Raw genomic sequence first — 22,371 nt, 5'->3', positions numbered from 1 at the left:
GTCAGATGCAGGGACCAGGTTAGTCCACTTGAAAGGTACATTCTCAAGTCTGGTGTTAAGAGATCTGTTTGTGTTGTAGGAGACTACGAAGATCCAAACGTCAGGATTTTCATCTTTTTCTTCTTGGAGGAGCATCAACTTATTTCCGCCAAGGGTCCAAGACCTGGGTGACACCTCTTGAGGATTCAGGACTCACTCCAGCAGCGGCCAGCTGCAGGGCTCAGACAGGTACATGAAGGTCCAGGTACAGCTGGTCAAATGGGCAATTGCAGAGCAGGCCCCTGGAAGCTTGTTGTGTCTTGGCCTGGGTGGAACTCACGGAGTTCTGCTCTGCGTAAGTTTGCGGAGTGCAAAATAAACTGTAAGATTCCGTGAACCTCAGCGAGCAGGCGGACATTTTTTGTCTGCCCATTCTCATTGCTTTCTTACATGCAAGGAGCGCAAACCGTGGTCAAAGATCAGCGAGAATGGCACCACACAGTCCGCATGGGTAAGGTCATTTTGTTTTGCCTGCTTTTTCTGTTCTGTGCATGGTGCTAGGCCTAGTCCCAGTGCATGTCAAATATTGCCAGTCCTCCCTATCCCACTTCTCCACTCCTCATTTACCTTTATTTTCTCAGCCTGTGCTTTCTGTTTGTGTATGTAACATTTTTGTCTTTCTTTTTCTGTGACTTTTTTGTACTGTTTGGGTTTTCCTTCCCTTTACCTTCTTAGTTCTTCATGTCTTTTTCTTTCCTTTTCTATTTTCCTCTTCGCACCCAGCTCTGTGGCAGAGTGGGCGAGAGCTGTGGGACAGGGAGCGATAGTGCCAGTGGGCCTGCTAGTAGCCACACACCTTGTAGTCACCCGCGCAACCAAGGGATGCAGACCTGTCCCATTTTTCGGAGGTAGATGTGGCCGCACTTATTTTTTATGCGCAGTGCCTCCTCTCCTCCGTGCTGGCAGCAGGCAAAGGCCTGGGAGGGGGTAGAGTGTGCTGCTCCTCTCCTGGGTGGCGTAGGCTTTTGAAGCATTCCCAGGTTTACGAAATCTCGTAAATCTGGGAATGTGTCAAATGCCATGGGTGTTATGTGAGAGCACCCATTGTAACGCCCATGGCATGCCTCCCTATGCTCTGCATTATCTATTTTTAGAAGGCCATGAAAAGCCACGCAGGGTGGCTTGACTTGGCCTTGTATATATGTCCCTGCAATGTGCACCACCGGCCGTCGTTGAAAGTGACGTTCTGGCGGCACACAGGGGCTTGTAAATAAGCCCCTAAACACCTGGGTTATTCCAGGGTGGTGTGCATACACACACCCTATACCATTTTCTTACCCACAATGCCCTGCAGGCCTCCAACTTTGGCTGAAATCACACATTTTGCTTATATTTCTGTAATGGAAATTTCCAGTATCTGCAGGAATCCACAATATTCCTACCACGCAGCATTGCCCCATCTGTGCTGATAAAACGTCTGCTCCACTTTTGTGGGTGCCCAAAGCAGGGTAAGCCTAAAAATTTATGAAAAACAATTGCCCTTTTGGACGCGCTTTGGTTCCCCTTCACACATTTCTACACGTTTCTGGCCCCTCCCTGTCGCACTTGCCCACCTACACAAATGAGGTATCATTTTTATCAGAAGACAGAGGAGAATGCTGGGTGGTAGGAAATGTGTGCCAGCATGGAGATCTCACACAGAAATGTGAGGAAAATGTTTTAGCTAAATGTAAGGTTTGTAGGTTATTCTGGGTAAGAGAACGTTGGGGGATTCATGCGATCCACAACTCACTGGACACCCACAGGTGTCTAGTTTTCAGAAGTGTCTGGGTTTGGTAGATTTTTCTAGCTGGCCACTGAGCCCCGAACAAAAACGCAGGTGCCCCCCTTGCAAAAACAAGTCGTTTTGTGATAGATAATTTTGGTGTGCCCACACTGTGTTTTAGATCCTTCCCTGTTATGGGCACTTCACCCACCCACCAAGTGAGGTAGCATTTTTATTGGGAGAATTGGAGGAATGCTGGGTGGTAGCAAATTTGTGGCTGCCCTCAGATTCCAGAACTTTAAATCACAGAAATGTGAGAAAAATGTGTTTTTAGACAAATTGTGAGGTTTGCAATGGTTTCTGGGTAACAGAAGCTGTTGAGAGCCACACTAGTCACCCCATCCTGGATTCCTCTGGTTAACTAGTTTCAAAAGTGTACTTGTTTGCTAGGTTTCCCTAGGTGCCAGATGAGCTACAGCGCAAAATCCACAGATAGGCACATTGCAGAAAAAGGGTCAGTTTGGGGTGAAAAATTGTGATGTGTCCATATTGCAATTTCGGCCATTTCCTGCTGTGGGCACTAGGCCTACCCAAATAAGTGAGGTACCATTTTTATAGGGAGATCTGGGGGAATGCTGGCTGGAAGGAAGTTTGTGGCTCCTCTCAGATTCCAGAACTTTCCATATATGTATAAATGTGAGGAAAATGTGTTTTTTAGATAACTTTTGATGTTTGCAAGGGATTCTGGGTAACAGAACCTGGTCAGAGCCACACAAGTCACTCCATCCTGGATTTCCCCTGGTGTTTCGTTTTGTAGAGGTTTGCTAGTTTTTCCTAGGTGCCAGCCTAAAATCCACAGCTAGGCACATCGCAAAAAAGGGGCCGGTTTAGGGGCGGCTCCTCCATAAGGGCGGAGGAGCATCACCCCCCCCACCAGCAACGGCAGCTGTAAACCTTTTTCCCAAAAACTATAATAAACTTTCTTTATTATAGTTTTTGGGGAAAAGGGGCTGGCCTCACAGCGCATGCATGTTTGGCCAGCTGTCTCGAGCCGGCCAAATACACACGTGCAGAAGGGTCTCTCCAGCCCAGCAACATAGTTGCTGGGCTGGAGAGAGCCTGTACAGGCTCCCAGTCTTCCTGGATGCCTCTGAGCAGCGTCAGGATTGACCGCAGGCTGGGAGCCTGAGCTGGAGGAGATGGAAGAGCAGAGGAACGGAGCGTTGCGTCACAGGAGTGGAGGTAAGTGTTTTTTAACATTTTTGTTTAATGTTATGTGTTGTCTTCATCACCCTCCCGCACCTCCCCTCCCCCTCGGTGACCCGCGAGCCGCAACTGGTCCAGTTTTAGTGGAAAAATATGTTGCGTCCATGTTGCATTTTGGGCTGTCTCCTATCACGGGAACCAGGCCTACCCACACAAATGAGGTACCATTTTTATCAGGAGAGTTAGAGTAACACAGAATATTAGAACAAGTGTTATTACCGGTTGACATTATCTGCATTTGCCTCTTCCAAATGTAAGACAGTGTGTAAGAAAGAAGTCATTTTGAGAAATGGTCTCTAATTCACATGCTAGTATGGGTACCCACAAATACAGAGATGTGCAAATAACCACTGCGTCTAAACTCCATATCTTGTGTCCATTTCAGAAATACATAGTTTTCCTTGACACCTATTTTCCAGTCTTTATATTTTACCAAATTAATTTCTGTATACCCAGTACACAATGAAAAACTATTGCAAGGTGCAGCTCAGTTATTGGCTCTGGGTACATAGGGTATTTGGTGAACCTACAAGCCCTATATATCGCCACAACCAGAAGGATCCAGCCCACAAAAAGGTATATTGATTTTAAAAATCTGCCACAGTTAGAAGTTACAGATTAAAACATAGACACACATGACTGTTTTTTCCAACTCAATTTCAATATTGTTTTATTTCAACTGTTACTTTCTATAGGAAAACCCTGGAGGATCTACACAAATTACCACTTTCTGTATTCAGAGTTTTGCTTATTTTTCAGAAATGTCTACCTTTCTGGGATCCACCAGTGGTTTCACACCCATTTCTACCACTAACTGGAAGAAAGCTGAAAGCATGAACAAATAGGAAAAATACCAAAACTGTGTTGAAAAATGTGGTTTTCTGATTCAAGTCTACCTGTTCCTAAAAGCTGGGAAGATGGTGATTTTATCCCTGCAAACTCTTCATTAATGCTATTTTCAGGGAAAAACAGACACTTTCTTCTGCAGCACTTTTTTCCCCATTTTCCCCCAAAAACTAAATTTAGCTGTATTGTGGCTAATTTCTCAGTCCCCCCTAAGGAATCCACAAACCTTGGGTATATTTAGAATCCCCAGGATGTTGGAAAAAAAGGACACAAATTTGATGTGGATATCTTATGTGGACAAAAGGTTATGGGGCCTAAGTGGGAACTACCCCAAATATCTAAAAAAGGGCTCTGCATTGGGGGACAGGGAACAGACTAGCAGCGAAGGGATTATTGGTGGTGGTAGTCGTTGTAGAAGACATCACGAGGTCCGACTGCCACCTATGTGAACGCCAACTGTAGGATTAATCTGAACGATTATCCATCACAGGCATCTGGATTGAAAGAAAACACAGAGTTAGTGGGTTACTTATTTATGTGTCACAACTTTACAAAGACTGTCTGAGACAAGACTACCACCTTGACACAAAGAGACATGATATTATCACAAACATTATCAATAGTAACTTCTTCTGAGCAATAGGGAGCTAGTGTAAAATTAAAACTAAACTTATGAAATCCTCAAGCCAGAAGAAGTGTTCTCATAAACAGGAGGGGTGGAGTAGTGGAGAAGGTTGAGCCTTTAAACAACTCAAGGACTGAATGGTCTTGACAAATGATGTATGTTATTTCATCATCATAACATTTATCCCAGTGTCTACTTCATGTGATGAATGCCATCACAAGTCTGTCTCCAGTTGCAAGCAGCAGCCCCCCTGACCACACAACCACATAAGAGGAGTTTCACATTTGAGCCAGCACACACACTCAGCAGCATTCCCTAAATCAACACACCTCTCTCCAGACCACAGAGCTAGACCTCAAAGTCATCATCATCATAATTTCCCCTTGAAGCCCATATCTTCCTTCTTCTAACTGCTGAGGCAGTCTCACGCTTAGTCCTTCCATCCTCCTCCTGACTCTGAGTATTAAATCATTCCAACTCAATCCTTACCCAAGTGAAATAGACCTGTAGTGCACTGCTGTTGAATAACAAGAAGGGAAGCAGAGTTTGAGTATTTTGTGTAGATTTGGGTTTGTGTTTATTAACTAAACGGACTCAACTGGTCTTTGAAGAATCAGAAAAAAGAAGTGGACCCCAAAAGTAAATTTTGCTAAGTGTGAAATGGCAAATGACCTTCAGGAAAAGGATCACCCATCAAGTTCACAAATTAGTTGAACACCCTCCCTCACTGTCTGGCACCACATCAATCATCACTCGCAATCGCTCATTAAAATATCATCACTCATTAGTACAAAAGTTACCCCTTCCAATCCAGGCACAGTGGCAGGTACACAATTGTATCTCCTCTTTAATGCTAGAAACACTTTGGAATTTGGCAGTTGTGTTAATCAACTGATTTTCTTGGGCAGCCCTGCTAGATGCTGAAAAAACAAAGCACAGGCATGGGAGTGAGGCAGGCACTAATGCCTTGAAGGGAATGGGTATGCTTCTTTACTGCACACTGGATCAACTGCGAACCTGCCATACATGTGCCTACAAATAGTGGGACTTCATAAGTCAGACACAAACATAATATTCCACTAGCTATATTATTTTTAGTTTTTTTGGGAAAGCAATTTGATGATAAATAATTAGAAAGTTCTATAGTGGCCTACTCAGTCTGGGAAACAAGGTTCTTCCTCAGACTCAGGTGGTTCACTCAGAAATTGGTAAATTAATACACTTGAGTCTGACCAATTACCCTCCTCCTCCTCTTCCTCCTGTGATATTTCAGGAAAAGTGTAATTGTGTGGTATGAAGTGCTGGTTCATTTTGATCATGGTCAGTCTCTCCACATTTTAGGTGTGAGATTGGTCCTTCTCACCGTAAAAAATGCACCAGCTGCACTGAACACATGCTCTGCACACACACTGGCTGTCGGACAGGCCAGATACTTTATTGCCAGCCTGATGAGCTCTGGCCATTGGTACATCTTCCCATACCAATACACCAATGGGTTTTGATCCACATAGACATCTTGAGGGTCATTCAGATACTCCTGGAATATCCCCTAAATAGCCAGTGGTGCTCCCACTTGCTCCATCTCTTCTTACTTAGCCTCTGCACTGGATTTAAAACCTGACACTTGAAAATCAGCCAATGCAGACATTGGGCTGATTCTTCTGTTGCTGTTCTTGCCGGTTTTCTTGTTGCTGGTGTTGGCTGCAATGAGACAACAGGTTTGCTCTCTCTGGAAGTTGAAGGTGGACCCCCAAAACTTCTGCCCGGGAGTGGGACTCTAATTTCCAGCCATTCTTTTTCCAGGTCTCTGTCTTGCTCAACAATCCATGTCTTGTATTGCAAAACATCCCCTTTTGAAAAATGGAATTGAGGGGACAGTATTTTTTTGCACTAGGGAGCAAGTATCGTAGCACAGATTTACTCTTTCAACAACGCAATGTCTCTTTACAGCCTTGTATTAACAGTCACGCAATGGATTAAGCTGTCAACTAAGGGATGTGCTTCTGTATTTTCATTCTCACCTGCAAACCTTTGCACAACCTTTTTTTAACTGGTCATGTAGCAGATTCCATGGGATAGCTTGGCCCAATGTACTGTCCTCCTTGCTGACTTCCTGTGTGAAAACCTCAAAAGGTAGTAGCAGATGTGTCAGGTATTTGACTAGGCCCCATTTAACTGCATCCGTGGTCATGCTTTTTACAATGGCATCCCCTCCTCTTTGAATGACATAGTCATTAATCTGTATGTATTGCTCAAACGGACGTTGCAACATGTAATAGGTCAAGTTCAGTGGTCTTGCCACTTCTTGTATGAAGGCTTTAACTGGTACTATGTTAGCATGATGAATGATCCTCAACTGCTTCCTGGCTTTGAAAGAATGGCTGAAATGAGTGCAGATCTTTCTGCAGGTGGTCAGTAAGTTGCTGTGTCTATGTCTTCTTTTTTAAGAAAGTCCTGCACATCCAGATTGATGCAATTTTCCAAACACAGGACCCTGAAATAGCCACCAGCTACCATGGCCTTAACTATATCACTGCCATTGTCTGTGGCAACAAATCCAATTCTGGGACCTCTGGGTCATAGCCATTGAAACACATTGCTATTAAATTTTCCAAGATATTTGCAGCTGTATGGGATTTCTCCATGGCGAACATGGCTGCCGTTACATGCCTCTGAAAGCTCTAAAAATGTTCTTCAGGGCCAAAACCAGTGGATAACTGTTGCCTTACAGTGTACAGAGATACATACGAAATCAGTTGCTAGACAAGTGGTCCACACATCTGTTGTCATGTGGATAGTGTAAACAGCACTATGCTACAAAGTTTGTCCAACCAATTGTAGCACATCATGATGGAGCACTGAAACAGCAGCTCTGGCAAAATAGGTCTGACTGGGAACCTTTCATTTCAGACAGATGGCCACCACAAACTCTAAAGATCCCATTCCTTACACAAAAGAAAAAGAGAGGAGTCCATTACTAACATTTTAGCCAGTTTCCCATTATATAAATGTAATGTTTGGTGGTTGCAGTCATAGGGCCCCTACTGCCTAAACATGCTTGTAATAGTAGTCTGGATTTCTTTCTTGGTGCCACTGATGAGGCAACTTTTGAGATGTAGTAGGTGTTAGACCCAATATGTGTCTTGGGGCAGTCACTGTATGGTGTGGTGTCTCCATCTGACTCTTGTGCCATTTCGAGGTTGCTGCGGCAGGTGATACTGGTGCACTGATGGGTACAGAGCTGCTTTGCGTAAAGATGTCAATCTCTTCTTCATCAGCACCTTCACCTCCCACCATGATCACAGCTGATTCCCTGCTCTCCTCACCTTGACCGCCACCACCCAGAACAATTGTTTAAGGTGCTACTCCCATCAGATTGTGTGATGTTTTTGCATATAGATCATTTGGCCTCTGGTGCCATAGTGTGACCCAGGTTTACCTCGGCGAACATTTGCATTGCAAATTGAGCATATTGCAATGTTATCGTCCTGCTTGCTAAAAAACATCCCAAACTGGGGAGGAGAACTTTCTAAGTGTCTGAAGAAGAACTGGAGGTGGGTGGGTGTGTTGCCATTGCCTCTCTGCAGTGCCTACTTCTACTGAGGTAGTGGTGGATGCAGGTCTCAGCAGAGGCCTCACAAATGTGGAAGCTAGCGCTGGTGGTAATACCAGTGCCACATCCTTCAGAGCAGGTTCAATCAGAGGGGTAATGTGGGCCTTCTCTTGGCCAGCTTCCATGACAATGACTGGCTCATCATCCTCCGCATACCCTTCCATAAATCTAAGGTTTCAGGAACTGTCCTATTCCCTTGCCTCTCTTGGCATGTCTTGGACTCTGCAGGGGTCCAATCCATGTCCAGATCATCAGAAGAGGCGCTTGGAGAAGACGGTGGAGTACCCTTCTTTTTTATTGCTGGAGATCTGGAAGCCATTGATTCTAAAAGAGGAGGGTCTTGCTCAGCAGGAGCTCAACCTCCTGTTGTGCTCCTACTTCAGGAAGATCTGCTATTGCTGGCTGCAGCTGCTGTCCACTTTACTTAGTTTCCTGCAATGATTGTGTACTACTTTGTGAAAGTCCAATTCCAATTCAACGTCACTCCTCATCGGCGTCACCATGATTGTAGTGACTTCCTCGCTGACAGACATGGCCTTGGGCATATTTTGGAGTGGCACCGTTGATGCAGGAGTGCTGCTCCCAACTTGCTCCCTGGAGGCTGATGTGCTAAGCACAACTTTGCAGAAAATGGCTGTGGTCGGCACACCAGCTGTGGAAAGCTGCTTCTCTCACTGCCACTTTCTTGGTAGCACCTGTGTTTGGGGCCATCTTGAAGCTGTCAGTAAGCATTGGCACTTAGCTGCACAAGTGAAGGAGATTGGAGGGCTCACATCATGTGTTGTGTGGTCTGTCTGGCAGTACTGTGGGTGATATTTCTTGTTGTGCACCTAAAAGCAAACAAGCAAGAAAAACATTTAGTGAAATGTGGCATTGTTGTAGTTTGAATTCGTACAAATACAATTTAATTTAGTGTGGTTGGTTAAATAAGTTACTATACCAAATAACTAACAACAACAGTGTATCCATCCATTCAAAAGTCAAACCTTCCCACCATGACATAACATTTCATTTCCAATTAGGATAATAACATAGAGATGTAACTCTTTGCTTTATGTGAATCTATTATAAGGAGGACACCTGTGGCAGTCAAGGAGGTGCATAAGAAAATATAATAATCCTTAAAAAATGAAGTCTGGTGCATGCCTATGGCAGGCAAGAGGGTTTATGGGGAATAGGATAATCCTTAAAAATGAATAATGCTGGTGTGTGTGTGCACCTGCTATGGCAGACATAGGATCCAGGGGAAAATGGAATAATACTTAGCAAATGAACGCTATTGTGCAGCTGTATGCCTATGCTAGCCTATGCTAGCCAGGGGGTGGATGGATGGAGGCAAATTGAAAAAATAACCCTAAAAAGAATTATAAGGAATTAAAATAAAAAAATAATATAAAAAATATAAAAAGAATAACAATTGCTTGTGTACTAGAGGACTATAAGAAACCAATTGGGATGCAAGGAGGTGCAGGGTGAAAAATGCAAAAAAATACATAAAATACAAAACAGTGTTCATCATAATCATATACATATACTACAATGATCCTCAAGCATATTATTAAACTGATTCCAGGGAACAGTAAAAGAAATGACCAGAAAGAAAACGTTGTAGCCCTCTCCTATAAATCTCCCTAGAAAATGGCTTTGAAAACTGGAATAAATGGCGGCTGCACAAAATGGCCATTGGCCACATGGTCAACCAACAACAGCAAGCATGGAGGCATGGAGAACAAAGAACACATGCAAGCCTGTGGCAAAGCACACTGGCTGGCTGTACAAAATGGTCACCAGCCAAATGGTCAACCAACAAAGAAGAAAGCATTGAAAAAAAAGAACTAATTCAGGCCTATAGACAACAAATACACAAAATGCCCACGGTAACATGGTATGGAGAGCAAAGACAAATGGTGGACTATGGAAAACACACACACACACTGGCAAGACATGGTAACACTATCATTAATTCAGAAATGACAAAAACAAAAATTAACTGAGCAAAAAATCTTTTACAACACACATCCTCCCATGGCATCAAATATTAGCCCTCCTATACACTTTTTACAGAAAAGAAATGTGTAATACAAAAAATGACCCACATTTGCAATTCAATACAATGCCATCTCTGCCTTAAATGATATATTTTCCATTAAAACAACATATACCAAATAAAAAGTTATTTCATGCACTGATGACTTGTAATGGCCCTACTGGGTGAATGGCTCATTATCATACTAGGCGCACATAGTAAAATAAATTAATATTGCAATTGTAACAAACCTGGAGAAAATGTACTGAAATGTGCAAAGTTTGTCGTTTACAAAAGATGAAAAATTAAATGCAAAAACAAAAACTAGGCCCCTACTGAAACTTCTGGCTACCAACCACAATACAAAGAAATACTGGTGCATGCCCTTTTAAACGAACATCACTCTTATATAATAGTTTTTAAACTTACTTGTGGTATCACAAAAACAAACTCCTTAAATCCAATGGTATATAAGCATCAGAAAAAGAGAGTGATCCTTCCACCTCAAAATCCAAGTAAAAAGTGACCAAGAGATGGACAATGCACTGGGAGGATCCTGCTGGATAGGAACAAGAAGTTGGAGTCCCTGGGGCACTTCTTTCCTGCTGAAAAAAAGTAAAATAAAAAAAAGGCTTCTCATACTAAAAAACAACTTACTCTGTTGGAGTAGTATACCAAATCAAAAATGTATTTTTAAGGGAATTTAGTTGCTGTTTGAACAGAGAATCTGCTCGCACTAGCCAGTGTCAGTGTCATGAAAAAGGCAGCGGAAGGCGCCTTTGTGGCCGGAAGCAGCACTAGCAGGCCTGAAATCTCATGCACAGTTGCAAGCAACCAAAGAGTATTGTCTCACTCGCCAGCATGCACCAAAACAAGTCTTGCACAAGCCAACAGAAATAAATTCCGCCACTCGCCAGATAGCGGACTTTATCGAGAACTCCGCATTACACATGTAGAGCAGACTTCCCACATTCCTCCAACTCCGCGAGCAGAGTGAATTTGTCTGCCCATCCCTAGTTGTGTTCCTGTAATACACACAGGAGGTCAGCAAACTGATCCTTGGAGTCACTCTGGGTAGTCTGTGATGAAGGTAAGCAGGTCCAGTCCTTCAAGCATCAAGACAGCCTCCTGACTGCAAGGAAGTACTTCTGAATCTTAGACAAGTCCAAGGGTATACTGAAGAGTGGTTCCGAGGGTCCAATATTTATATCTGGTGCCAGCCTTTGTGTGTGGGGGTGCACCTAGTCCCTCCCCCCACAACTGATTTTAGAAAGGTCTTCCTTTCCCCTGTAAATGCTCCAAACTGTTTGGAGCAGCAATAGCCTTGTGTCATGTTCCTCTGTATGTGACCTGAAGGCAGGTTCTTTAAAGTGTAAGTGGGCTCTGCCCCAGACATCCTGGCAGGGTGGCCCACCCTGCCCAAACTTAGGTGGTCATTATAACATTGGTGGTAAATGGCGCACACCGCTGCAGTGACAGCCGCCAACATACCGTCGCGGAGGCGAACATCCTTTTGCCAGATTATGACACACACAGACAAAACTGACAGAATACTGCCACAAACAGAAATCTGCCAGACCAAAGGTCAGTGGTAAAGTGTCAATATGAATACCCATACCGTTACGCCAACAAAACAACGCCCATCACATTATGACCCACAACTCACCATGGCGGACATTCAACCGCGGTAAATGCCACTTACCACTGCGGTGACGGCCGCCAACATACCATGACAGAGGCGAACAACTGTTTGCCATATTATCACACACACACACTAAATCAACAGAATACTGCCACAAACACATATCCGCCAGACCAAAGGTTAGTGGTAAAGTTTCAGTATGAACACCCATACCATTACGCCAACAAAACAATGCCCTCCACATTATGACCCACAAATCACCACTGCGGACATTTAACAGTGGTAAACCATTGGCGATACACACCGCACGGTCAGAATAGCCACCCAAATATATACCAACACAACAATTGCCAAAACTAGAACCACACAACTGACACTGATACACATACCACACCCACCCACAGCACTATAAAACACACATCCACACTACGCACAATCATTTACGAGCACGAAAAATAACCAAGAGACACAACTACTGTACAGAAACACCACAAACACCCATCCATCCGTCACACACCCCACACCCCACCACATTACTCAACACCCACTGAACAACACATACCACACAACACCCATGTCCCCACAAAGGCACCGCTGTTTCACAGATGAGGAGTTGCGGGTCATGGTGGAGGAAATAGTCAGGGTAGAGCCACAGCTGTTTGGAGCACAGGTACAGCAAATCTCCATTTCCAGGAAGATGGATCTATGGCGGAGAATAGTGGACAGGGTGAACACCGTGGGACAGCATACAAGAACAAGGGACGACATTAGGAAGAAGTGAAACGACCTACCAAGGAAAGTACTTTCCATGGCAGTAAGGCACCATCCAGAGAACTGGCGGTGGACCTCCACCTCCTCCCCCAAAGCTGACAGCATGGGACGAGCAAGTCTTGGCAATACTCCCTCCTGAGGGACTCACTGGAGTTGCCAGAGGACTGGACACTGGTGAGTCTATATTTACTACCTACCCCCCCACATACTTGCATGCCACCTCCACCCCTCACCCTGACACCCATCACTCCACTCCATCCCACAAGTGCACCACCACAATTGACTAACCTGAATGCCAAGCCCTGCATGCCATACCCACTGCATTAACATCCCTCCCAGCCCTTCACCCACCACCAATGCATGCACAGCATGGAGAACTGACAATCCCACAAGAAATCACCATACACAAACAAAGGTGGCAGAGCAACAGCAACGATATATGGGAAGCTAGGGAAGTAGAAAATGTCACAGACATATGTAGCATAATACACCATTTATATCTCAACAGGTACCCCAGCCAATCTCAGCGGCGAGGAGGTGCCACCCAGCCCCCCATCAGAAGATGCCCCAGTGATGACAGTAACTCTGGACTTCTGGATCTGGATTAATTTCCTGGTGTGGTACCTAGCCAATGGAATGCCAGTGCAGTGCATAGTGCTCAATCTTGATCCCTGTGTGTGATGGTAATGTGTATGCCATCTGTGGTGTTGGTGCTGTAATTTACCCAGTGCTCCCTTTCTCTCTCTCCCCACCCCCCATTTTCTTCTGTCTTCCTGTCCATGTGTGCATTAACATCATCTGGTGGAGGAGCAGGGGCACTGGCTACTGAGGGAGCTGCAGCCCAACGAACCCAGGAGGCAGAGTCCACCGATGCTAGGGGACCAGTGGGATGGAGGGTGAGGGGAGAACCACGGTGGAGACAGGAGGTGACAACACTGACTCTGATTCCTCCTCCGATGGAAGCTCCCTGGTGGTGGCAGACACCTCTGGAACCACCCCAGCCACAGGTACAGCTGCCACCCCTGTACCAGCACTGCTCTCCCAGAAGCCCCCCCACCGAGGTTCCCGTGCCTGCTCACCCAGGAGGGTGAACATCTCCTTCACCCCAGGCACCTAAGACCCTGCCCCAGTGAGTCCTGCTGCCCTCAGCGAGGAGGCTATTGACCTCCTGAGATCCATCTCTGTAGGGCAGTCAACATAGTGAATGCCATCCATGGGCTGGCATCCCAGATGCAGCAATGCAATGCCTACCTGAAGGGCATCCACAGTGGGTTGGTGGCCCTACAGAAATCGTTTCAGGCTCTGGACTCCTCTCTGATGGCATCCAGTGTCCCTGGTCCTACCTTCCCCCCTCCAACTACCACCTCCCAGTCTCCTCAACCCCAACCCCAACCCATCCCATGCACTCATACAGACAAGCATGCACACAAAACATAACACAAGAGTGGCACGGACAAACACAGGCAGCACACTTCAAGCCATAAGCACTCACACAAACAGACAGTTACACACACAACAACATCCACTGCCTCCACTGTCTCCCCCTCCTCCTCGCTCACAGTTACATTCGAACTCACATCTGCATGCACTGCATCAACAGCCACCAACACCATATCATACAGCACACACACCTCACTTGCAGACACCTCCGCAACTTCCATCAACATGTCCTGTTTATCCTCTCCCACCCTGTCTGCCCCACCTCCTAAGAGACAAAAACGCTCCCACTCAGACATCCAGCAGGCATCCACCTCACACGCGCACACTGTCCATGCACCTGCACCCAAGCCCAGCTGACACACACCTCAAACAACCACTCCCTCCACCTCCACTCCATCCCTCCTCCCACATCCCACCCCAATGTCCCTAACAAGCTTTTCCCTGCCCAACTTGACCTCTTCCCTCCCCCTCCAACCCCTGTCCTGCCCATAAGAGCAGGGTCCCAATGACCCAGCCCAGCGCCTCAGCCAAACAGTCTGCCACTGCTCCCACAAAAAAATCAGCTGCTGGCACAAAGGGGCCCCTGAGTGTGATGGCAGCCACTCCTAGTAAGTGCACACCTCTGCTAAAAAAACAGAGGTCTAGGATGGTGAATCCTAAGGGACAGAGGATGGGGTCAGTGGAGGCACCTCCTAAACCTGGAGGCACGGACACAAGTCAATTGTCAAAGGCCAAGGGGCCTGTCACAAGAGGGAATACATGGATCCTCCTCCTCCACCAAGGAAAGCAAAGAAGCCCCCTCCACCACCAAGGAAAGGCGAGGAGCCCCCTCCACCAGCAGTGGGCAAGGAGCCCTCTCCACCAGCAGAGGCACCCAAGAAGTCCCCTCCACCAGCAGTGGGCAAGAAGCCATCTCCACCAGCAGAGGCACCCAAAAAGCCCCCTCCACCAGCAGAGGCACCCAAAGAGCCCCCTCCATCAGCAGAGGGCAAGGAGCCCTCTCTGCCAGCACAGGAACCCAAGGAGCCCCTCCACCAGCAATGGGCATGGAGCCCTCTCCACCAGCAGAGGCACAAAAAAAAAAACCTCCACAAGCAGAGGCCAAGGAGCCTTTTCCACCAGAAGAGGCACCCAAGTAACCCCCTCTACCAGCTGAGGGCATGTAGCCCACCTTCCAGAGACTGTTGGGCAAGGAGCCCCCTCCAGAACCAGTGGGCATGTTACCCACTCTAGAGACTGTGGCCCTTAACGCCCCTCCAAAGACTGTTGGGCAAGGAGTCCCCTCCAGAACCAGTGGGTGTGTTACCCACTCCAGAGACTGTGGCCTTTCTCTCCCCTTCAAAGAATGTTGGGCAAGGAGCCCCCTCCAGAACCAGTGAGTGTGTTACCCACTCCAGAGACTGAGGCCTTTCACTCTCCTCCAAAGACTATTGGGCAAGGAGCCCTCTCCAGAACCAGTGGGCATGTTACCCACTCCAGAGACTGTGGCCTTTCACTCCCCTCCAAATACTGTTTGGCAAGGAGCCCCCTCCAGAACCAGTGGGCATGTTACCCACTCCAGAGACTGTGGCCTTTCACTCCCCTCCAAAGACTGTTGGGCAAGGAGCGCCCTCCAGAACCAGTGGGCATGTTACCCACTTCAACTGAGGTGCCCCTCCACCCCCCATTTCCCCTGAGGTGCCTGCCCATTTCCAACATGATGCTCTTGAACAGTGGAGTTAGGATTCTGTCAGCAGTCAAGTTGGGCCTTGGTCTGTGCCTTGTGGCCATGTGGCCCCTTGGACTGGCCATTGGCCCAATCTGGACATTGACCACTGCATTTACATTTCATGTTACATTACGGTGGCGGTTGACAGGAAATTACAGTGTCAATCAATCAATCAATAAAACATTTGTAATGCGCACTACTTACCGGCTAGGGTCTCAAGGCGCTGAAAAGGGGGGGTGGGAAGGAACTGCTACTGCTTGAATAACTAGGTCTTGAGGCATTTCCTGAAGGTCAGGAGGTCCTGGGTCTGTCGTTGGTGGGCGGGGAGGGTGTTGCAGGTCTTGGAGGCGAGGTGGGAAAAGGACCTGCCGTCGGCTGTAGTTTGATGGATGCGAGGGACGACAGCGAGGGCAAGCTTGGCGGAGCGGAGCTGGTGGGTGGGAGCGTGGAAGGTGAGTCACTGGTTAAGGCAGGCAGGGCCCGTGTTGTGTTGTGCTTTGTAGGCGAGGTTCGTACATCAGAATTGTTGTCCTTGCATTATTTTCACGTAGGTCCTGTGACATTCATTTTATTCTGCAGCTGGTTCTATGTATGGTGCGTGTTGTGCGTGTGTGCGTTACTCTCCTTTTCCTCCCTCCCTCCCTTCTGTGCTAGGCGGCTGTACTCACTGTCGTCGTCTTCATCAGCGCTGGTGTGCCAGGTTGGCCATGGCATGGTAGAGCATTGGTAAGGATTGGAGATCCGGTTCCATGGCGGCAGCAGATTCCTCTGTGTCCCTGATGGTGAGTCTTTCATTTTCTGTAATGTGTTTCGGCCAGGCTTTTGATGGTGTTGGTACCGCCCCGGAAATCCTGGCGGTTTGCTATGTCATAATATGGTGGCAGTACCTTGACTTCCACCTGGCTGTTGATGGCTACCGCGGTGGTCAGTGGTGTTAACGCCCTGGTGGTTGGTGTTGTACATTGGCTGTCTATGGGAGGTATCACCGCCATTGTAGTAATTACCGCCAGGCTGTTGGCGATATTCCCGCCACTTTAACAGTCACTGCTAATGTCATAAGGACCACCATAATCCTAGTCCTAGGTTTTAAATGCAGTGCGCCCTGACCTGTAAGCCTTTAGGGTTTACCTTAGGAGGGACTTATATGTATTAAAAAGAAAGGTTAAAACTGCTCTCCAGGCTGCAGTGGCAGGCCTGGGACATGTTGTCAAATGCTACTTTATTGACACAAGAAGTGCTGCAGACCCACAAGTAGCATTCAACTTACAGGCCCTGGATACATGTAGTATAATTTACTAGGGAATTACAAGTAAACTAAAAGTGCCAATTAGGTGTAAGGCAATTTTATTATACTTGATGGAGACAGCAGAAGCACTTTAGCCACAGATTAGCAGGGAAAAAGTGCACAGAGTCCTAATGCCAACAACAATGGGTTCAGCAACAGTAGGCAACAAAATCAGGTGAGGGGGCATGCAAAATTTGATAAGTGCAATATGGGGGTGTCATGATTTTTCTTTTAAGGGATCACAGAAGGGCATGAAGGAAGGATACAATTTATATACACAATACTTGCCACATTCGTCTGACAAAATTCAGCTTCTCTTGCCAGAATTGAAAACAAGATTTATTTATTTTTACTGGAAAATGTGGAATGTACAACGTGGAGCATTATAGCTTCTGGGTCTGTTAAGGCCATAAAAGATTTGTGATTAATGCAATGCTATGGGAGCTAGAATAATACAAACACATTTTAAGTATGATTTCACAAACCCCTTTTTTTCCAAAAGAACAAATTGATTTATAACAGCAATTCAATAGATTACAATCTCACCGTCTATTTATCAATTTCTTCATTCTCACTTTTCCCAGAATCCTAAATAGTAGCAAGCATAATATTGTTCGGAGTTTCCTTATGTTTGCAAGAGTGTTGTATGATGCACAGGTTTAAACTAATAGCAACATGGTGACAATCATAATCAGGATACATCCAATGATGAACTCAAATATCTTCATGCCCCATGGGCCAAGAAGGTGCTTCTTGGAATCAGGTCAGTACCACCATGTAGTTTGTGTAATTTATCAACACTCTGCTTAGTATGATGTATCTACTTGTGTATGCTAAGGGAAGTGTTAGGAGGGTGAGAGCAACATTTAGTCACTACAGTCACACAGGCATCTCCCCTTTGTGCTCAAACAGGAACTCTAAAGCCATTCTATTTGAGATCAGATTGTGGCATGAACATCTAACTATTCAATTACTAATCCCAAAGTATGGGAGTTAAATTTGCTATTTCTTGTAGGATCTCTGAATTTCTTCTTATTTCGTTTAAAGTCCCTGTCATGCCCTACATAGGGAAAAACCTAGAGGTAGTTGAAAGGGGCTGCCTTCCCCTTTTTCGTCCTATCAGATGATCGCCAAAATTTCTTATGGGGAAAGAACATATTCTGAGTAGCAAGTTTCACTCAAATCTAAAGGCAGCCAAGGGTAAGCTTGTGATCCAGAAATGAAATATGCATGACCTCCTTTGGAGTGACATTTTAGAAACAGCAGTTGGTAGGGGAGTCAATACTCAAAGTGAGGTGATCAAAACAAAATATTCTTTACAGCTGAAACACATTTACTGAGTTTGGCAAAATTACTGGAGACATTTACTCTCCAGTGCTCGCAAATGAATCCTTGCTCAATCATTGCAAGATGAGTCACATTTGGCATGTTAAGACTAAAGGAATTGTTGAACTTTTCAAGTGCTAGAAAAGAAGAGTGTGAAATGCCAGCAAACTCTTGTAATTTATGTCTGAGGAGTAAAAGCTGCAAGTAAGTGTAATCTAAACGGCTTGACACACTTAATCAAAGGGATACTTTCACACGTGTACAGGCATTTGTGTGCAAAGCAAACAAGAGAAAGATTTTATGGTCTGTCTGTACTTTTCTACCAATAACACATAGTAGTTACCCGTGTAGGCTGAGCAAAGGTTTAGTACCGGATGCCCAGGGCAGGGAAGAAGGTTAAGGCTTCTTACCGTAGATGGAGTCAGTAAAGATGAAAGGCTTTTGGGGCACCATCATGTGGTGAGGGAGGAAGTAGGTGAGGTGGGTCCAAAGGCTTTGCTCCACCAATAGGTGAGAGGTTGCAAGAGAGGTAGTGTCAGCGGATACTTCTAAAGCAGCTCCAGGTCTTGAAACAGCAGCTTGAGCACCATTGCCTCTAGAAGGACCAACTTGCTTGCAAAGGGTAGAGTGGATTCAGATCACCAGGCCTTGGTATTTAACAGGAGTGTTTGTGATTAGCAAGATTTAGTAAGGTCCTCAGCAGCTCGGTTGAAGAGCAGTCTTCCTGCAGTATAAGAGGAAGTACACCCAATCACCAGGCTGGAGGGAATAGCAGGCCTCATTCAAACATTCAGGTAAAGTATCTTGCACCTAAGAATGGAAACAGTAGCAACATTGAATAAACGTTCTGCAATATCGTAACACAGCATCATCATGTATCTGCAGATCTACTTTTGCGGAAGACACAGGAGAGTTTCAAGGGAACATCATGGATCGGTCCATGATTATTTTGTATAGGCTTAACTTTGCCATCTGGGACGGGATTGCTCTACAAAATCATTAGGTTAGTCGAAAGGCATCTGGTCATTTCAACGGTGTCTCTGAACATATCTTAGCTATATTATTCTTCAAGGTCCCATTATTCCTTTCCACTTTACCCACTGATGCTGGGTAACAGACACACTGGAAGTGCTCATCAATTTCTAGCATCTTGATCACTGCTAATCCGGCTTGGCATTCAGAAGAACCTAGGGATAAAGCCTCTGAGTAATCATTCAGCAATAGTGACGACATCCATTTGGGCACAGGTGTATGCGCCCACCCATTCGAAAAACCTGCAGGCTGAAAAGTACATAGAAATAATTTGCACATTTACATTGCTGTATAAAATCAACCAGGATGTGGACAATGAGACCCCAAGATGGAGGGTGAGATGCAATGGTGGCCTTAACACCCTATCCAACATTGAATGACAGGCAGGTGGCGTACGACTGACAAAAACTTTGGGCTATGGAAGCAAAGAAGGGTGCATACCAATGGGTTGCTGTGGCATATATCATGCTGTCCCTACCAATGTGGACTGCTCCATAATACAGCCTGATGAAGATGGGGAGAGGAAATGTCAGCAAGACTGTACGCCAAATGCTGTCTCTCCACACCCCCTAGGGTCTGTTTTACATTACTGCTTGACCTATGAATGTTTTTCATCTTCAGAAGGTTGCTCCTGCAATTCACACAACTCCTTAGCGTTGGTACAGGTAATAGATCAGTTTGAAGAACATACCTATAGCAGCTGGTAAACTAAAAAAGAGATGGGACCTAATTCCATACCCTAAAGTGCTCCATGTGAGCAAGCAAGAATCAGCAGATGGTCTCCCCATAATGTTTTCCTAAAAATTGGGTAAATCTATAATTTCCAGCACAACGTGCCTAAGACATTGACTAAAGTGCCATAGCTTTAATGGCTACTTCTAAAGAGTATAGGATTTTCTCCAGAAAGACATGCCCAGTGTGGCTGAGGCAGAGACATTTCTGCACTATCTGCATCATCACACCACAGACTGAATAGCCTTTCGATGTTTAATGGTGTTCATAACAGATACTCTCTTAGATTCAATGCAGCTTACCAGTGCAAGAAAGACTCTCCCGCCACCCAAACAGCTTACCTTACTTGGTCGCCAGCTTTCACCAAGCTACCAGTGACCTGAATATTACATATTTTCTTTCATTCCTCTGTTGTTAGCTCAATGAAACCCTATCTCACCTCCTGAAAGCATTGTCACTCCTCCTTTTTTCCATGCCTTTTGCTTTTTACTCCCAGACATTCTTAATTTAACACGATATTCCATGGTAGATGCATCAAACAGGACTTTATTAGAGCTCTTCTTTCACACTTGTATTATTCTCTGCAAAGTCAATATGGACTGTACCTGAAAATAGCCCTTTTGGAGAAGGTGCCTGATGGTCAACGCCCATTATTTTAGTAGGCATTGTGTGTGTGCAAGTGTGGTAGATAGCTTTGGCCTACAAGTTCTGCACTGTGCATTGTGCATGCAAGCTCCTATCTGGGAGGTAGCTTTGCTACACCACATGCATATGGCGTTAATGTGTTCTGTGGATGCAGACAGCCTTCCTGATTTATATCTGAGATCTACAGCTTCTAATGTGTAGGGCCAGTGTGCATGGACATAGACGTTCAGACGATTTTTCTGCTGTCCATATCTTTTAGTGTTAGTGTGCTCTCAACACACACATAAAGCTCCATGAGAGAATACTATGCTGCCAAGGTTGTAGTGTGCAGTTAACAGAGAGCAGTGTTAGGTACTGTAGGAAATACACAGATTAGCAGGGAACAGTAACAGATCCTGAAGGGAATTTATTCTCTAGGTATGAATGATAGCTAAGATAACACATGTTCACCCAGAAATGGATCTTGATGGGGATTGACACGTGTTTATTCTTACTCAGCTCAATGATATTCATTTTTTCGACTTTGGAACGATGAAAGACAGATGGGACCCACTGAGGTTCAAATGTGTATCCATGACTCCAGGAATTAATGCATTAGGTCATTGAGCCACTAGACCAGACGTTGTCAGGATGTGCTTTGGATACATAGATCATGCAGGAAGCGCACTTTTAGTAGAAAGTGGAGAACGGACCCTGCAGGAAGTGCACTCTTGAAGACAGTGTTAAGAGAGCCTGTAGGGACTTGCACAGTGGTGTGAGGGATCTAGGTGGGAGTACACATTCTGTCAGGGAGTAGTGGCAGATGACACAGTGTGCATTCCTGTCAAGAATTGTGACATATCCTACACGCAGTGCTTACAAACCCTGCAGGACACAAGGCCAAGTTAATCCAAAAGATCCTACAGAGAATGGGCCGTGAGGCAGGGAGTGGCTGCACATCCTGCAGGGACCAATGAATCTACAAGGAGGGAGAGAGAGGGAGAGGGAGAGAGGAAGAGAGGGAGAGAGAGAGAGAGAGAGAGAGAGAGAGAGAGAGAGATTGTTTAGGATCAGTGTTCTAAATCCAGGCTTAACTTCATTTGAAGCTTGTTCAATATCCGAACCCGTAACATTTGATTATAGGCATGGCCAGACTGGCTGGACTAGGCATCAGGCATTTCCCCCGGAGGCTGGAAGAGTGGGGGCTGCTTTTGTTACAGGAGGGCAGTTGTGTAGCAGTCCAGCATTTTTAAACACTCCGTAGAGTTCCTTGTATATCCAACAGCTTCCAGGCAACAATAAAAGTGCCAAGATAACTTTGGTGATTATTGTACCTGCTGGAGAGAGATCAGATTTATGTCTAGTGGCAGTTTTGATTCATCTAAGGTAGCACAGTGGGTTAATATGCCTACTGCAAAGAACGTGTCCTATGCAGATCTAAACAGTATTTTATTTGCATAGCTCAGTGGGTTACTGTTGTTGTCAAAGAGATCCTTTTGTTACTATGTAGTTCATAAATTAAAATCATAATCTAGGACAGTGAGCTATGAACAGCTATCAAAGAGCTGCATACAAAGTGCATGGTATAGGTTAGAAAGTTATGTTTGTTTCGCCATCTTTCATTATCCTAATTTTGCTTAAAAGGGGTTTGTTTGACTAGATATAGGGGGTTATTCCAAATTTGGAGGAGG

General features: G+C 45.5%; 1 long non-coding RNA gene across 2 annotated transcripts in view; it reads right to left on the bottom strand.

Annotated features, from left to right (window-relative positions):
- Nucleotides 1-3,088: 3,088 nt before the first annotated feature.
- The window catches only part of LOC138259215 (uncharacterized), a 115,640-nt gene continuing 96,357 nt past the window's right edge, over nucleotides 3,089-22,371 (bottom strand). For both annotated transcript variants that reach the window (XR_011198673.1, XR_011198675.1), the window contains exon 3: nucleotides 3,089-4,350. This is a non-coding gene — a long non-coding RNA (uncharacterized lncRNA). The remainder of the gene's footprint in view (nucleotides 4,351-22,371) is intronic.

Source organism: Pleurodeles waltl, chromosome 2_1 (assembly GCF_031143425.1).
Source record: "Pleurodeles waltl isolate 20211129_DDA chromosome 2_1, aPleWal1.hap1.20221129, whole genome shotgun sequence".
Lineage (NCBI taxonomy): Eukaryota > Metazoa > Chordata > Amphibia > Caudata > Salamandridae > Pleurodeles > Pleurodeles waltl.
This window is presented reverse-complemented; position numbering and strand designations above follow the sequence as displayed.